This window comes from Perna viridis, chromosome 3, assembly GCF_037379345.1.
Source record: "Perna viridis isolate PV_CMFRI_1.1 ecotype Kerala chromosome 3, ASM3737934v1, whole genome shotgun sequence".
In the NCBI taxonomy this organism is placed as follows: domain Eukaryota; kingdom Metazoa; phylum Mollusca; class Bivalvia; order Mytilida; family Mytilidae; genus Perna; species Perna viridis.
The window spans coordinates 42,387,195-42,405,710 of record NC_142447.1 but is presented as its reverse complement, the minus strand read 5'-3'; the positions used below and the strand labels follow the sequence as shown (position 1 = coordinate 42,405,710).

General features: G+C 31.4%; 1 protein-coding gene across 5 annotated transcripts in view; it reads right to left on the bottom strand.

Moving 5' to 3' along the window:
* The window catches only part of LOC148622336 (hydroxylysine kinase-like), a 104,165-nt gene that overhangs the window by 18,550 nt on the left and 67,099 nt on the right, over positions 1 to 18,516 (bottom strand). Inside the window, exon 1 of one of the 5 annotated variants that reach the window (XM_088572179.1) lies at positions 5,687 to 5,748. The exons of 1 other annotated variant lie outside the window; for it this stretch is intronic. The gene's annotated coding sequence lies outside the window, so the exon portion shown is untranslated. Of the gene's footprint in view, positions 1 to 1,981; positions 2,072 to 4,521; positions 4,624 to 4,760; positions 4,782 to 5,686; positions 5,749 to 18,516 lie in introns of those variants that run through there. 3 more of the 5 variants (XM_088572180.1, XM_088572174.1, XM_088572177.1) reach the window with 3 other exon arrangements.

The following is an 18,516-nucleotide window of genomic DNA, read 5'->3' as shown; positions in this document are numbered from 1 at the left end:
GACAAATATGGAAACAAAATGATTTAATCATATTTTTAGGGGAAAAAATCCTGGTCCCAAGTGCCTGTGGACCATATTTGTGCCACATAATATCACAATACGTAAATTTCAAAAGGATCCTTGCATTATATTCGAACTTTTTTTCTTTTACGGCTTGGGTCCGTCGGTCTTCCTTGCCGCTGATAAACCACTTTCGCTTTGCAATCATTTTTTTTTAAAAGAAGCGACCCTTACAGCGCATTCGCGGATTGAGGTCACCAGAAGTCACATGCATACAAATTTATCTAGGTCGAGTTTTTGTCTTGCAAGACAATAAATATATAGACACCTATTTCATGTATTTAATGCATTCTCTTTGTGGATATCAAATGAAATTATACAGGAAAAGCACAATTTAGTTTGTTTGTTTGTTTGTTTGTTGGGGTTTAAAGTCCGAGCAGCAATATTTCAGCTATATTCAGACGATGAACATGAAATAGATGATAAAATAAACATGAAATGATGATGAAATGAAAAAGGGATGGGACACAAGGACAATGGGGTCGACAAATTTTGATTGCCACTGGAAATAGGGAGAGGTGGGTAGGGTCGGGCAATTTAGCCTCCTGTGGCGGAGCCCTATGGTTCCTACTCCGGGAGAATACCACAGTCGGGTTCCTTAACTTGCGAGGAACGTGGCATCTTTCCCAACACGGTACACCACTATGGGTTGCGGTCAGGTTCTCCGTATTATAGCCTGACAACCCCAGCATGTAACACGCCAGGGGTACCCCATTCCACCACCTGGGGCACACATCCCAGTTGCTCTGTGGGCAGAGCGCCCTAGCCCCCGGCTAAGGTTCTGAGCACTATTTAGTCGCCTTTTACGACAAGCTCAGCGCTGCTGCTGGTCTATTCTTTTAACACCCGGACCTGCACGGGGCCACAATTTAGTAGAAATAATTCAAAGTTAAGGCATATTTCAACAGAACCAAAAATTTACGAAAATGACAGCTAATGCAGCTTTGAACTTTACCTAAAATATGGCACTTTTTTGTTGAGCTACGCAAAATGAATGACTTACTGAGTATTCCCAGTACATTTCTAGTTAAACCCAGGTCGAATAAACAAAACAAAAATGTCCGTTTACGTTGTATTGCGTTCAAAATTATTTTCTTAAACATTTCCATTGACAAGACGACTGTGTACCTACTTAAGTATTTTTACCGTTTACTCTCGTTCTTGAATGGGGTCAACGTTATTCGCAAATGAGATAACCTTGAATATTAAGAATTACGGAAGTCTTGATTTATTTTAACCATAAAGTGTTTATTATATCACAACGTTTTATGGTCTTGATTGCATACTTAAGAAAGCATAATTAATAGACCTATAGCAGGATATAGTTGCATATTTTGATATATTTATTAATCTATCTTTTTTAAATTTTATTTTGCTTTATGATTTCTAAGCGAAAATTTCAAATTACTATAATTTTTAAAGAGTAAAGTCGTTGTGAGTGTTCCGTTAATTACTAAGACATTTTCGTGAATCATTGTGAATACTCTGAGTGATGAGAAATATAAAAAGATCATTTGCAGGCGCGTAGCTGCCGTTAGGCAAAAAAGCTTTTGCCTGCACTTAATTTTGCCAATTTTTTTTAGATAAAATACATCCAGGAGAGGCATAAATGATGCTCTAAAACGCTATCTCCCCCAGACCCCCTGCCGTAATTTTGCCTACACTTCAATTTGGCCTCAGCTACGCGCCTGATTTGTAATATTACGGACGCCTTTTGACTACTGAGGTAAGTCTTTATCTCCTACTTCCTCTATAAATATTGTTCAGCATGTTTTATGCACGATTTTTCAGTGGCAAAGGCTTGTTTACAGTCGCCTTTTAATCATTGTTGACATGAAATAATGATTAAAAGCTTAGTAATTAAAATATGCACATTTGAAAAGTTTATAACATTTATTCGCGAGTACAAGAAATCACTTACCCTACCACAGTAGTTATTTATTTAAATGTTTCAAGCTACACGTAGATTTGAAACCACTAAAATCACACACGTACGCTATGTACACTAAAGTTATTTCTGAAGATAATAATGATCATGACTTAACCTGTGTCGTTAAAGTCGCGTCAGTGTATCGAGGATACCAACTTAACAAGTACCATCTTTATAAGAAGATAGCCGACGCAGTAAAATTTGTTGTTTTTAGTTATAATTTTCTACATTTCATTCAGGAAATAACAAATGGCACGCAATTTCAATTTTCGATACATTTTTTCCGAACTCCTCTTTTTTTTAACAGTATTTGGTCAATCGGAGAACAGAATTGCGATCAGGTGACTTGCGTTTCCATGGAAGAGCGTCTTTAAGGTCAAAGGGTAAAAAAAACGAAACTATACAGAAACGAGAGAACCATGATTCGAAAGGTAATAAAAAAGAACATAAACCAAAAATTACCATAGACAATTAAAGTAAACACAGCAAATAACATGAAATAACCAATCCCCTAAAAAACATACAATGAAACAAAAGTCAAGTAGCCGTGGAATTAAAGAAACTATAACACGGTGAACAAATCTTTTCTCAAGGTGTAGATGGATACACCATAAGAACCTCGAGTTCAAGAAGACGGTCATGAATCTTTTGTGGGGATGCCTTTAACCTTATAGCAAAATAAACCAGTTCCAGAAGTCGAATTGTATGAGGTCAATCCCTGAATCTAGGATGTCTAACATAAAATATTCCCAAATATGAAATATGCAAAAATATATTATCCCAATTGTTTAAATATAAAACGTCTTTTATAAATCCGAAACTCCGACCAAATGATCTGGTTTAACAATGTTTCTTCTCTCAAGTCAGCCTCTTAAAAGTGAATATCAAGTCAGTCAGTGGAGGAGCACAATTTGTTCTCATTGGAATGCCGACCGTCTGTTAAAAAAAAAACGGTCACCACACTTGACAAATATGTTTTTGATGAAAGATTCCAGCATTCTGACATATATTTCGGTATATTTAGAGTGTGAATTGAATCTCTACCTAGTATAACGTACTTGTATCTATGTGTTCTATCTTTTCAGCATTACAACGACGTATGCTTTTGAGTCGTGATTTCAGCTGAACATGGGGAATAGTAGTATAAAGAGTAGAAAAAAAGTTAATTTTGATGCTGAATCGGAACTACTTGGCCATTTCCGCTCTTACACTAAAATAACGTATTTTTGGGTTTTTTTTTTTTTTTGTTTCGGTGTAACTAGAAAGACTGAGGAGTTCCGATTGTGTTGATGATGTTACATTCCGATAATAATATAGCATTGGGAGTTTCCAGAAAATGTTGTGATTTTTTATTCAGGATACTACTACGGGAATGCAACATGTGTCGTGGTACAAAGGGTAAGACTGAAGATCCTCTTTGACAGTTGTTAAAATGGAAGTTCATATTTTCAAAAGAGACTTAGTAGTACATTTCACGGATTAAGTGATGAAGAGTTTTTTTTTGTGTGGATTCTTTATCGGTTCTTGTTGAATTTTTTAATCCAGTGCAGGGACGGAACATCACAATCGTCATTTTTGTAGAGAAACCGAAAGCGTATTTATGCTTCTCATTGAAAACTTTTCAACTTTTCTTTGAGAGTGTGGCGGCAGAATAAGTCTTATTACTGTTAGTATATTCTACATCCACCTACGATGATAAAAATTGGATTAATACGTCTTGCAGACAAAAACAAGACGCATATTTGATAGTGAGAGCAATCACCTGTGTTTCATGCGTAAGAAAAATCTATGACTGGTGCTTCATATCAAGACTGCGATGGTTTCATCTTGACATTTGTTTCAATCTTGATGAATTAAGAGAGGAACTAGACAGTTTGGAAAAGTATTTATATACATAGATACTGCTTTTAGTTGTCAAATAGATGTTATAAGATAAAAAAAATACATTTAAGTTTCGACATTCAGCATCAATTAAAGTACTTACAAAACGCATCAAGATACTTCGTGAAACTATCTTTATTATTAGTGGCGGTTCATTTCAAAACTGCGGTGGTTTCATCAAGATAGTTTATTCCATTTGTGAATTTAAAAATTACCCATGAATAGCATGAATTATAAAATCTGTGCCAAGCATATATTCCCACCTATACCAACAATTCTTCATTTGTAGAAATCCGATGACATTGTAATCAACAGCAACGGGTGCAATGTTGATCCATGTTTACATGTCTTCATGTTAGGCACCAACCATTTTATTAGCGGGGTAAGGGGGTGGCGGAGTGCTGAGATTAAGAGATTAAAAACAAAATTATTCATAAACTTAAAATGTTTTTCTCAGCCATTTAAGCAGTAATCTTTCTCCCAAGAGGAAAGTGGTATGTGCCTTACAAAGACACTTTTCTCGGTTGTTGGTATTTAGCCATTATTTGGCCAAATATCTAGTTTAACGTCAAATTTTATGGCTAAATTTCTTTCGAAGATTATTGTTCTTACCAAATATTTGTTTGTTTTTTAAATTTGCGACAAATTACCTTTTTAATAACATAGAAACTGAAAAATCCTATGAACAGTATTTGTCAACAATCGACGCTTTGAAACCAATATGGTGGATTTCTCGATGAGAATTATAAAATTCTTCTGGGTTTTAAATCATATGAATCGTAGGGTTTTAAAATAGAAATCTTAAATATTTATCTGTTTAAGATTCAGGCAAAATGTGTATAAGGTGTGACACCGCAGAGGTTCAATTGCATTGTCCAAGTATATATACCTCCAGAAATAACCACTCCACCAAAGTATTTGTACAGTTTGCCCTTTTAAGATATTGATATGTCACAGTTGAAAAGCACTGTTGGAAAATGGTGGGAAAATTTCGCAGTACTTTTGCCCTATATAAGCACACAGGCACTTGGGTACAGATTTTTTTTTAATTTTAATTATTTTTAAATCGAAAATTCATTGTTTTTAACCGTTATTAGCAAGTTCTTATGAAAAATTGTCTAATTTTTGTCAGAACTACTGTCTTGTTAAAAACGGTTAAAAACGATGAATCTTCGATTTTTTTTTCGATTTTTGTTTACGAAAAAAAAAAAATTCTTGGACCCAAATGCCTGTGAATAAGCAGTAAAAAAACTGTCTACGTCACTGGTGCTTCAGGATAAATTTAAAAAGCTATAAATCGGATGTTTTCTAGATCTATTGAATATATTTGAGGCAAAACAAAATCAAATATAGAAAAATGATGTGCCACTCATTGCCAGATTGTTACACAGAATGGTTGTTAAAACGGTTGAATAAAGTAGAGACTTAAACTGGCGTCGACAGGCGCGATCAGGTAACCCCCCCCCCCCATAATAATCGGACGTTTTTTTTCTTTTTCCATTTTGATAAATACTTTTTTACTTTTTACAAATTATACCCCAAAAAAATATTACCCATTATTATATTAACACCCCTCTAGGCTGAAAATATGAAAGTTGAAAGTATAAAAAAAAACTAGTATCTAGATGCTTTAAGGTATACGTAAAGAAAATGTATACTTTGATGCTTGTAAAACCTTATACATTCAACCTGTGTTTTTTTAACCGTTCTGTTTTCGAGCCAGAGCTGTCTTTCTTGTTATTGTGACAGATTTCTAACTGACCTTAAAAACATCCAAAGTCCAGTTTTGTAATTTTGTGGCGAAAATAGACTTACCTGTTAGTATGTTTACCGTTTTGGTACCAGTATCGTATTGCATATCCCTGAGTGGGTGTACGTCAAAACATGGATGCTATAAAAATATAGTGCATTTTCTTTTTGCCTCTCTACAAACTAATATTTTGTCAAAAGATATGAACAATGACTTATAAAATAGAGCAAACATCACACTGTAAGATGAAGAACTTTTTTAAAAGAAAATCTAACATAATATCATAAAAATGTTCCACTGAAAAGGTTGGTTTGGTGAGTGCAAAACGAAAGTGAAAGTAGGGAAAATGGCTATTTATAGTTCGAGACTAATTTTCTGTCCGATCTTCGTGGACTCACCCTATTTTCTTTGCGGGAAATTATTTTTTCACATGTCCTTAGAAATGCTACATAAGTGAAAGTTTTATTGAATCAATTTACATATTTTTTAAAAAATCCTAAAAATATGCACTTCACTATAGAAGTCTATCGGAAAATTAATACGATACTGAGACCTAGTAAGCCAGTTTTTCAAGTAAAGTTGGATATTCAGCAAGTGGTCTTTACCAGCTGAAAAAGTAGTACCCCAATGCAGGTAACACTTTTAAGGTGAATTAGCCAACTTTTGAACCTGATTTTTTATGGTAGCTCTGGTTTTTTGCATTTATGGTTAATCTTTACCAAATTTGGAAATGCATTTTGTTTTCATGAATTTGTAGGATATCAGTTCAATAAAATTATTATCTTGACTATTTATGATGAGCATATCTATATTCAGGTAACCTAAAGCAAGTAATACTCCTGCATAAAGGATAGTTTTCAAGTTACAACACATTTTAAGTATGTGGTTAGGACTTGAAAATAGTCATTTTCCATACATTGCCTCTTATATATGAAAAAATGAATATTTTTTTAATTTTTTGTTTTTCTTTCAAATAAATAGCTAAAATGAGTTGCCATATAACTGTGTGGTTGATTTAAACACAGAAATGTCACAAAAGTCATCAGCCAATTTTTTAGTGGACTTTTTTTAGTGGTTCAAATGGACAGATTCTAATGCGGCAAGAAAAATAATTGTATTTTTTCATATAAAAACTGAATTTTTTCAAAAAGTATCTAAAGCAGACAATTGTTATTATAATATTCATACTAGTAAACTATATTTCTTGCATCATAGCTATCTGTTTTAAAGAAAATGTCCTTTTCCTGTCATATTTAGATCCATTTGTATCTGCATGGGGTATAAAAATGGCTTAAAATCTGTATTTTCTGCATATGAAAAGCTATATTTTTTTAAAACTATGATATTGGTATAATTTTTTCTGGATTCATTATAATTGAAATGACCATATCTATAGTTTAAAACAGTTGGTTGTACCGGTCATTATACTTTACTTTAAACAAGAGGCTCCCTTGAGTTAAAGACAAAAAAGGAGGTTCGGATATCAATATTTCCATATATGGAACTCACAAGTGGGGATTAAATAATGATTTGGAACTCATAGTACAGCTCATGTATCTACCATGTCAGAATAAACCACAAAGTTGCTTAGTTTGATTAATGCAGCAGCTTTTTATCAAAAGTAATATTTTCTGGCTAACATTGAGATATTAGTCTTATGCCTGGAAGAGGGTACCTATATAAGAATTGTAATAGAAAACTCATGTTTGTAGCAGGGCAATGATATTCTGAATTTTCAGTATGAAAATGAATGCTCTAGCAGAAAAACAACAACTTTTAGGATTATATTGAAATGTTTATTACTAATAGGTACCAGTATCGTATTGCATATCCCTGAGTGGGTGTACGTCAAAACATGGATGCTATAAAAATATAGTGCATTTTCTTTTTGCCTCTCTACAAACTAATATTTTGTCAAAAGATATGAACAATGACTTATAAAATAGAGCAAACATCACACTGTAAGATGAAGAACTTTTTTAAAAGAAAATCTAACATAATATCATAAAAATGTTCCACTGAAAAGGTTGGTTTGGTGAGTGCAAAACGAAAGTGAAAGTAGGGAAAATGGCTATTTATAGTTCGAGACTAATTTTCTGTCCGATCTTCGTGGACTCACCCTATTTTCTTTGCGGGAAATTATTTTTTCACATGTCCTTAGAAATGCTACATAAGTGAAAGTTTTATTGAATCAATTTACATATTTTTTAAAAAATCCTAAAAATATGCACTTCACTATAGAAGTCTATCGGAAAATTAATACGATACTGAGACCTAGTAAGCCAGTTTTTCAAGTAAAGTTGGATATTCAGCAAGTGGTCTTTACCAGCTGAAAAAGTAGTACCCCAATGCAGGTAACACTTTTAAGGTGAATTAGCCAACTTTTGAACCTGATTTTTTATGGTAGCTCTGGTTTTTTGCATTTATGGTTAATCTTTACCAAATTTGGAAATGCATTTTGTTTTCATGAATTTGTAGGATATCAGTTCAATAAAATTATTATCTTGACTATTTATGATGAGCATATCTATATTCAGGTAACCTAAAGCAAGTAATACTCCTGCATAAAGGATAGTTTTCAAGTTACAACACATTTTAAGTATGTGGTTAGGACTTGAAAATAGTCATTTTCCATACATTGCCTCTTATATATGAAAAAATGAATATTTTTTTAATTTTTTGTTTTTCTTTCAAATAAATAGCTAAAATGAGTTGCCATATAACTGTGTGGTTGATTTAAACACAGAAATGTCACAAAAGTCATCAGCCAATTTTTTAGTGGACTTTTTTTAGTGGTTCAAATGGACAGATTCTAATGCGGCAAGAAAAATAATTGTATTTTTTCATATAAAAACTGAATTTTTTCAAAAAGTATCTAAAGCAGACAATTGTTATTATAATATTCATACTAGTAAACTATATTTCTTGCATCATAGCTATCTGTTTTAAAGAAAATGTCCTTTTCCTGTCATATTTAGATCCATTTGTATCTGCATGGGGTATAAAAATGGCTTAAAATCTGTATTTTCTGCATATGAAAAGCTATATTTTTTTAAAACTATGATATTGGTATAATTTTTTCTGGATTCATTATAATTGAAATGACCATATCTATAGTTTAAAACAGTTGGTTGTACCGGTCATTATACTTTACTTTAAACAAGAGGCTCCCTTGAGTTAAAGACAAAAAAGGAGGTTCGGATATCAATATTTCCATATATGGAACTCACAAGTGGGGATTAAATAATGATTTGGAACTCATAGTACAGCTCATGTATCTACCATGTCAGAATAAACCACAAAGTTGCTTAGTTTGATTAATGCAGCAGCTTTTTATCAAAAGTAATATTTTCTGGCTAACATTGAGATATTAGTCTTATGCCTGGAAGAGGGTACCTATATAAGAATTGTAATAGAAAACTCATGTTTGTAGCAGGGCAATGATATTCTGAATTTTCAGTATGAAAATGAATGCTCTAGCAGAAAAACAACAACTTTTAGGATTATATTGAAATGTTTATTACTAATAGGTACCAGTATCGTATTGCATATCCCTGAGTGGGTGTACGTCAAAACATGGATGCTATAAAAATATAGTGCATTTTCTTTTTGCCTCTCTACAAACTAATATTTTGTCAAAAGATATGAACAATGACTTATAAAATAGAGCAAACATCACACTGTAAGATGAAGAACTTTTTTAAAAGAAAATCTAACATAATATCATAAAAATGTTCCACTGAAAAGGTTGGTTTGGTGAGTGCAAAACGAAAGTGAAAGTAGGGAAAATGGCTATTTATAGTTCGAGACTAATTTTCTGTCCGATCTTCGTGGACTCACCCTATTTTCTTTGCGGGAAATTATTTTTTCACATGTCCTTAGAAATGCTACATAAGTGAAAGTTTTATTGAATCAATTTACATATTTTTTAAAAAATCCTAAAAATATGCACTTCACTATAGAAGTCTATCGGAAAATTAATACGATACTGAGACCTAGTAAGCCAGTTTTTCAAGTAAAGTTGGATATTCAGCAAGTGGTCTTTACCAGCTGAAAAAGTAGTACCCCAATGCAGGTAACACTTTTAAGGTGAATTAGCCAACTTTTGAACCTGATTTTTTATGGTAGCTCTGGTTTTTTGCATTTATGGTTAATCTTTACCAAATTTGGAAATGCATTTTGTTTTCATGAATTTGTAGGATATCAGTTCAATAAAATTATTATCTTGACTATTTATGATGAGCATATCTATATTCAGGTAACCTAAAGCAAGTAATACTCCTGCATAAAGGATAGTTTTCAAGTTACAACACATTTTAAGTATGTGGTTAGGACTTGAAAATAGTCATTTTCCATACATTGCCTCTTATATATGAAAAAATGAATATTTTTTTAATTTTTTGTTTTTCTTTCAAATAAATAGCTAAAATGAGTTGCCATATAACTGTGTGGTTGATTTAAACACAGAAATGTCACAAAAGTCATCAGCCAATTTTTTAGTGGACTTTTTTTAGTGGTTCAAATGGACAGATTCTAATGCGGCAAGAAAAATAATTGTATTTTTTCATATAAAAACTGAATTTTTTCAAAAAGTATCTAAAGCAGACAATTGTTATTATAATATTCATACTAGTAAACTATATTTCTTGCATCATAGCTATCTGTTTTAAAGAAAATGTCCTTTTCCTGTCATATTTAGATCCATTTGTATCTGCATGGGGTATAAAAATGGCTTAAAATCTGTATTTTCTGCATATGAAAAGCTATATTTTTTTAAAACTATGATATTGGTATAATTTTTTCTGGATTCATTATAATTGAAATGACCATATCTATAGTTTAAAACAGTTGGTTGTACCGGTCATTATACTTTACTTTAAACAAGAGGCTCCCTTGAGTTAAAGACAAAAAAGGAGGTTCGGATATCAATATTTCCATATATGGAACTCACAAGTGGGGATTAAATAATGATTTGGAACTCATAGTACAGCTCATGTATCTACCATGTCAGAATAAACCACAAAGTTGCTTAGTTTGATTAATGCAGCAGCTTTTTATCAAAAGTAATATTTTCTGGCTAACATTGAGATATTAGTCTTATGCCTGGAAGAGGGTACCTATATAAGAATTGTAATAGAAAACTCATGTTTGTAGCAGGGCAATGATATTCTGAATTTTCAGTATGAAAATGAATGCTCTAGCAGAAAAACAACAACTTTTAGGATTATATTGAAATGTTTATTACTAATAGGTACCAGTATCGTATTGCATATCCCTGAGTGGGTGTACGTCAAAACATGGATGCTATAAAAATATAGTGCATTTTCTTTTTGCCTCTCTACAAACTAATATTTTGTCAAAAGATATGAACAATGACTTATAAAATAGAGCAAACATCACACTGTAAGATGAAGAACTTTTTTAAAAGAAAATCTAACATAATATCATAAAAATGTTCCACTGAAAAGGTTGGTTTGGTGAGTGCAAAACGAAAGTGAAAGTAGGGAAAATGGCTATTTATAGTTCGAGACTAATTTTCTGTCCGATCTTCGTGGACTCACCCTATTTTCTTTGCGGGAAATTATTTTTTCACATGTCCTTAGAAATGCTACATAAGTGAAAGTTTTATTGAATCAATTTACATATTTTTTAAAAAATCCTAAAAATATGCACTTCACTATAGAAGTCTATCGGAAAATTAATACGATACTGAGACCTAGTAAGCCAGTTTTTCAAGTAAAGTTGGATATTCAGCAAGTGGTCTTTACCAGCTGAAAAAGTAGTACCCCAATGCAGGTAACACTTTTAAGGTGAATTAGCCAACTTTTGAACCTGATTTTTTATGGTAGCTCTGGTTTTTTGCATTTATGGTTAATCTTTACCAAATTTGGAAATGCATTTTGTTTTCATGAATTTGTAGGATATCAGTTCAATAAAATTATTATCTTGACTATTTATGATGAGCATATCTATATTCAGGTAACCTAAAGCAAGTAATACTCCTGCATAAAGGATAGTTTTCAAGTTACAACACATTTTAAGTATGTGGTTAGGACTTGAAAATAGTCATTTTCCATACATTGCCTCTTATATATGAAAAAATGAATATTTTTTTAATTTTTTGTTTTTCTTTCAAATAAATAGCTAAAATGAGTTGCCATATAACTGTGTGGTTGATTTAAACACAGAAATGTCACAAAAGTCATCAGCCAATTTTTTAGTGGACTTTTTTTAGTGGTTCAAATGGACAGATTCTAATGCGGCAAGAAAAATAATTGTATTTTTTCATATAAAAACTGAATTTTTTCAAAAAGTATCTAAAGCAGACAATTGTTATTATAATATTCATACTAGTAAACTATATTTCTTGCATCATAGCTATCTGTTTTAAAGAAAATGTCCTTTTCCTGTCATATTTAGATCCATTTGTATCTGCATGGGGTATAAAAATGGCTTAAAATCTGTATTTTCTGCATATGAAAAGCTATATTTTTTTAAAACTATGATATTGGTATAATTTTTTCTGGATTCATTATAATTGAAATGACCATATCTATAGTTTAAAACAGTTGGTTGTACCGGTCATTATACTTTACTTTAAACAAGAGGCTCCCTTGAGTTAAAGACAAAAAAGGAGGTTCGGATATCAATATTTCCATATATGGAACTCACAAGTGGGGATTAAATAATGATTTGGAACTCATAGTACAGCTCATGTATCTACCATGTCAGAATAAACCACAAAGTTGCTTAGTTTGATTAATGCAGCAGCTTTTTATCAAAAGTAATATTTTCTGGCTAACATTGAGATATTAGTCTTATGCCTGGAAGAGGGTACCTATATAAGAATTGTAATAGAAAACTCATGTTTGTAGCAGGGCAATGATATTCTGAATTTTCAGTATGAAAATGAATGCTCTAGCAGAAAAACAACAACTTTTAGGATTATATTGAAATGTTTATTACTAATAGGTACCAGTATCGTATTGCATATCCCTGAGTGGGTGTACGTCAAAACATGGATGCTATAAAAATATAGTGCATTTTCTTTTTGCCTCTCTACAAACTAATATTTTGTCAAAAGATATGAACAATGACTTATAAAATAGAGCAAACATCACACTGTAAGATGAAGAACTTTTTTAAAAGAAAATCTAACATAATATCATAAAAATGTTCCACTGAAAAGGTTGGTTTGGTGAGTGCAAAACGAAAGTGAAAGTAGGGAAAATGGCTATTTATAGTTCGAGACTAATTTTCTGTCCGATCTTCGTGGACTCACCCTATTTTCTTTGCGGGAAATTATTTTTTCACATGTCCTTAGAAATGCTACATAAGTGAAAGTTTTATTGAATCAATTTACATATTTTTTAAAAAATCCTAAAAATATGCACTTCACTATAGAAGTCTATCGGAAAATTAATACGATACTGAGACCTAGTAAGCCAGTTTTTCAAGTAAAGTTGGATATTCAGCAAGTGGTCTTTACCAGCTGAAAAAGTAGTACCCCAATGCAGGTAACACTTTTAAGGTGAATTAGCCAACTTTTGAACCTGATTTTTTATGGTAGCTCTGGTTTTTTGCATTTATGGTTAATCTTTACCAAATTTGGAAATGCATTTTGTTTTCATGAATTTGTAGGATATCAGTTCAATAAAATTATTATCTTGACTATTTATGATGAGCATATCTATATTCAGGTAACCTAAAGCAAGTAATACTCCTGCATAAAGGATAGTTTTCAAGTTACAACACATTTTAAGTATGTGGTTAGGACTTGAAAATAGTCATTTTCCATACATTGCCTCTTATATATGAAAAAATGAATATTTTTTTAATTTTTTGTTTTTCTTTCAAATAAATAGCTAAAATGAGTTGCCATATAACTGTGTGGTTGATTTAAACACAGAAATGTCACAAAAGTCATCAGCCAATTTTTTAGTGGACTTTTTTTAGTGGTTCAAATGGACAGATTCTAATGCGGCAAGAAAAATAATTGTATTTTTTCATATAAAAACTGAATTTTTTCAAAAAGTATCTAAAGCAGACAATTGTTATTATAATATTCATACTAGTAAACTATATTTCTTGCATCATAGCTATCTGTTTTAAAGAAAATGTCCTTTTCCTGTCATATTTAGATCCATTTGTATCTGCATGGGGTATAAAAATGGCTTAAAATCTGTATTTTCTGCATATGAAAAGCTATATTTTTTTAAAACTATGATATTGGTATAATTTTTTCTGGATTCATTATAATTGAAATGACCATATCTATAGTTTAAAACAGTTGGTTGTACCGGTCATTATACTTTACTTTAAACAAGAGGCTCCCTTGAGTTAAAGACAAAAAAGGAGGTTCGGATATCAATATTTCCATATATGGAACTCACAAGTGGGGATTAAATAATGATTTGGAACTCATAGTACAGCTCATGTATCTACCATGTCAGAATAAACCACAAAGTTGCTTAGTTTGATTAATGCAGCAGCTTTTTATCAAAAGTAATATTTTCTGGCTAACATTGAGATATTAGTCTTATGCCTGGAAGAGGGTACCTATATAAGAATTGTAATAGAAAACTCATGTTTGTAGCAGGGCAATGATATTCTGAATTTTCAGTATGAAAATGAATGCTCTAGCAGAAAAACAACAACTTTTAGGATTATATTGAAATGTTTATTACTAATAGGTACCAGTATCGTATTGCATATCCCTGAGTGGGTGTACGTCAAAACATGGATGCTATAAAAATATAGTGCATTTTCTTTTTGCCTCTCTACAAACTAATATTTTGTCAAAAGATATGAACAATGACTTATAAAATAGAGCAAACATCACACTGTAAGATGAAGAACTTTTTTAAAAGAAAATCTAACATAATATCATAAAAATGTTCCACTGAAAAGGTTGGTTTGGTGAGTGCAAAACGAAAGTGAAAGTAGGGAAAATGGCTATTTATAGTTCGAGACTAATTTTCTGTCCGATCTTCGTGGACTCACCCTATTTTCTTTGCGGGAAATTATTTTTTCACATGTCCTTAGAAATGCTACATAAGTGAAAGTTTTATTGAATCAATTTACATATTTTTTAAAAAATCCTAAAAATATGCACTTCACTATAGAAGTCTATCGGAAAATTAATACGATACTGAGACCTAGTAAGCCAGTTTTTCAAGTAAAGTTGGATATTCAGCAAGTGGTCTTTACCAGCTGAAAAAGTAGTACCCCAATGCAGGTAACACTTTTAAGGTGAATTAGCCAACTTTTGAACCTGATTTTTTATGGTAGCTCTGGTTTTTTGCATTTATGGTTAATCTTTACCAAATTTGGAAATGCATTTTGTTTTCATGAATTTGTAGGATATCAGTTCAATAAAATTATTATCTTGACTATTTATGATGAGCATATCTATATTCAGGTAACCTAAAGCAAGTAATACTCCTGCATAAAGGATAGTTTTCAAGTTACAACACATTTTAAGTATGTGGTTAGGACTTGAAAATAGTCATTTTCCATACATTGCCTCTTATATATGAAAAAATGAATATTTTTTTAATTTTTTGTTTTTCTTTCAAATAAATAGCTAAAATGAGTTGCCATATAACTGTGTGGTTGATTTAAACACAGAAATGTCACAAAAGTCATCAGCCAATTTTTTAGTGGACTTTTTTTAGTGGTTCAAATGGACAGATTCTAATGCGGCAAGAAAAATAATTGTATTTTTTCATATAAAAACTGAATTTTTTCAAAAAGTATCTAAAGCAGACAATTGTTATTATAATATTCATACTAGTAAACTATATTTCTTGCATCATAGCTATCTGTTTTAAAGAAAATGTCCTTTTCCTGTCATATTTAGATCCATTTGTATCTGCATGGGGTATAAAAATGGCTTAAAATCTGTATTTTCTGCATATGAAAAGCTATATTTTTTTAAAACTATGATATTGGTATAATTTTTTCTGGATTCATTATAATTGAAATGACCATATCTATAGTTTAAAACAGTTGGTTGTACCGGTCATTATACTTTACTTTAAACAAGAGGCTCCCTTGAGTTAAAGACAAAAAAGGAGGTTCGGATATCAATATTTCCATATATGGAACTCACAAGTGGGGATTAAATAATGATTTGGAACTCATAGTACAGCTCATGTATCTACCATGTCAGAATAAACCACAAAGTTGCTTAGTTTGATTAATGCAGCAGCTTTTTATCAAAAGTAATATTTTCTGGCTAACATTGAGATATTAGTCTTATGCCTGGAAGAGGGTACCTATATAAGAATTGTAATAGAAAACTCATGTTTGTAGCAGGGCAATGATATTCTGAATTTTCAGTATGAAAATGAATGCTCTAGCAGAAAAACAACAACTTTTAGGATTATATTGAAATGTTTATTACTAATAGGTACCAGTATCGTATTGCATATCCCTGAGTGGGTGTACGTCAAAACATGGATGCTATAAAAATATAGTGCATTTTCTTTTTGCCTCTCTACAAACTAATATTTTGTCAAAAGATATGAACAATGACTTATAAAATAGAGCAAACATCACACTGTAAGATGAAGAACTTTTTTAAAAGAAAATCTAACATAATATCATAAAAATGTTCCACTGAAAAGGTTGGTTTGGTGAGTGCAAAACGAAAGTGAAAGTAGGGAAAATGGCTATTTATAGTTCGAGACTAATTTTCTGTCCGATCTTCGTGGACTCACCCTATTTTCTTTGCGGGAAATTATTTTTTCACATGTCCTTAGAAATGCTACATAAGTGAAAGTTTTATTGAATCAATTTACATATTTTTTAAAAAATCCTAAAAATATGCACTTCACTATAGAAGTCTATCGGAAAATTAATACGATACTGAGACCTAGTAAGCCAGTTTTTCAAGTAAAGTTGGATATTCAGCAAGTGGTCTTTACCAGCTGAAAAAGTAGTACCCCAATGCAGGTAACACTTTTAAGGTGAATTAGCCAACTTTTGAACCTGATTTTTTATGGTAGCTCTGGTTTTTTGCATTTATGGTTAATCTTTACCAAATTTGGAAATGCATTTTGTTTTCATGAATTTGTAGGATATCAGTTCAATAAAATTATTATCTTGACTATTTATGATGAGCATATCTATATTCAGGTAACCTAAAGCAAGTAATACTCCTGCATAAAGGATAGTTTTCAAGTTACAACACATTTTAAGTATGTGGTTAGGACTTGAAAATAGTCATTTTCCATACATTGCCTCTTATATATGAAAAAATGAATATTTTTTTAATTTTTTGTTTTTCTTTCAAATAAATAGCTAAAATGAGTTGCCATATAACTGTGTGGTTGATTTAAACACAGAAATGTCACAAAAGTCATCAGCCAATTTTTTAGTGGACTTTTTTTAGTGGTTCAAATGGACAGATTCTAATGCGGCAAGAAAAATAATTGTATTTTTTCATATAAAAACTGAATTTTTTCAAAAAGTATCTAAAGCAGACAATTGTTATTATAATATTCATACTAGTAAACTATATTTCTTGCATCATAGCTATCTGTTTTAAAGAAAATGTCCTTTTCCTGTCATATTTAGATCCATTTGTATCTGCATGGGGTATAAAAATGGCTTAAAATCTGTATTTTCTGCATATGAAAAGCTATATTTTTTTAAAACTATGATATTGGTATAATTTTTTCTGGATTCATTATAATTGAAATGACCATATCTATAGTTTAAAACAGTTGGTTGTACCGGTCATTATACTTTACTTTAAACAAGAGGCTCCCTTGAGTTAAAGACAAAAAAGGAGGTTCGGATATCAATATTTCCATATATGGAACTCACAAGTGGGGATTAAATAATGATTTGGAACTCATAGTACAGCTCATGTATCTACCATGTCAGAATAAACCACAAAGTTGCTTAGTTTGATTAATGCAGCAGCTTTTTATCAAAAGTAATATTTTCTGGCTAACATTGAGATATTAGTCTTATGCCTGGAAGAGGGTACCTATATAAGAATTGTAATAGAAAACTCATGTTTGTAGCAGGGCAATGATATTCTGAATTTTCAGTATGAAAATGAATGCTCTAGCAGAAAAACAACAACTTTTAGGATTATATTGAAATGTTTATTACTAATAGGTACCAGTATCGTATTGCATATCCCTGAGTGGGTGTACGTCAAAACATGGATGCTATAAAAATATAGTGCATTTTCTTTTTGCCTCTCTACAAACTAATATTTTGTCAAAAGATATGAACAATGACTTATAAAATAGAGCAAACATCACACTGTAAGATGAAGAACTTTTTTAAAAGAAAATCTAACATAATATCATAAAAATGTTCCACTGAAAAGGTTGGTTTGGTGAGTGCAAAACGAAAGTGAAAGTAGGGAAAATGGCTATTTATAGTTCGAGACTAATTTTCTGTCCGATCTTCGTGGACTCACCCTATTTTCTTTGCGGGAAATTATTTTTTCACATGTCCTTAGAAATGCTACATAAGTGAAAGTTTTATTGAATCAATTTACATATTTTTTAAAAAATCCTAAAAATATGCACTTCACTATAGAAGTCTATCGGAAAATTAATACGATACTGAGACCTAGTAAGCCAGTTTTTCAAGTAAAGTTGGATATTCAGCAAGTGGTCTTTACCAGCTGAAAAAGTAGTACCCCAATGCAGGTAACACTTTTAAGGTGAATTAGCCAACTTTTGAACCTGATTTTTTATGGTAGCTCTGGTTTTTTGCATTTATGGTTAATCTTTACCAAATTTGGAAATGCATTTTGTTTTCATGAATTTGTAGGATATCAGTTCAATAAAATTATTATCTTGACTATTTATGATGAGCATATCTATATTCAGGTAACCTAAAGCAAGTAATACTCCTGCATAAA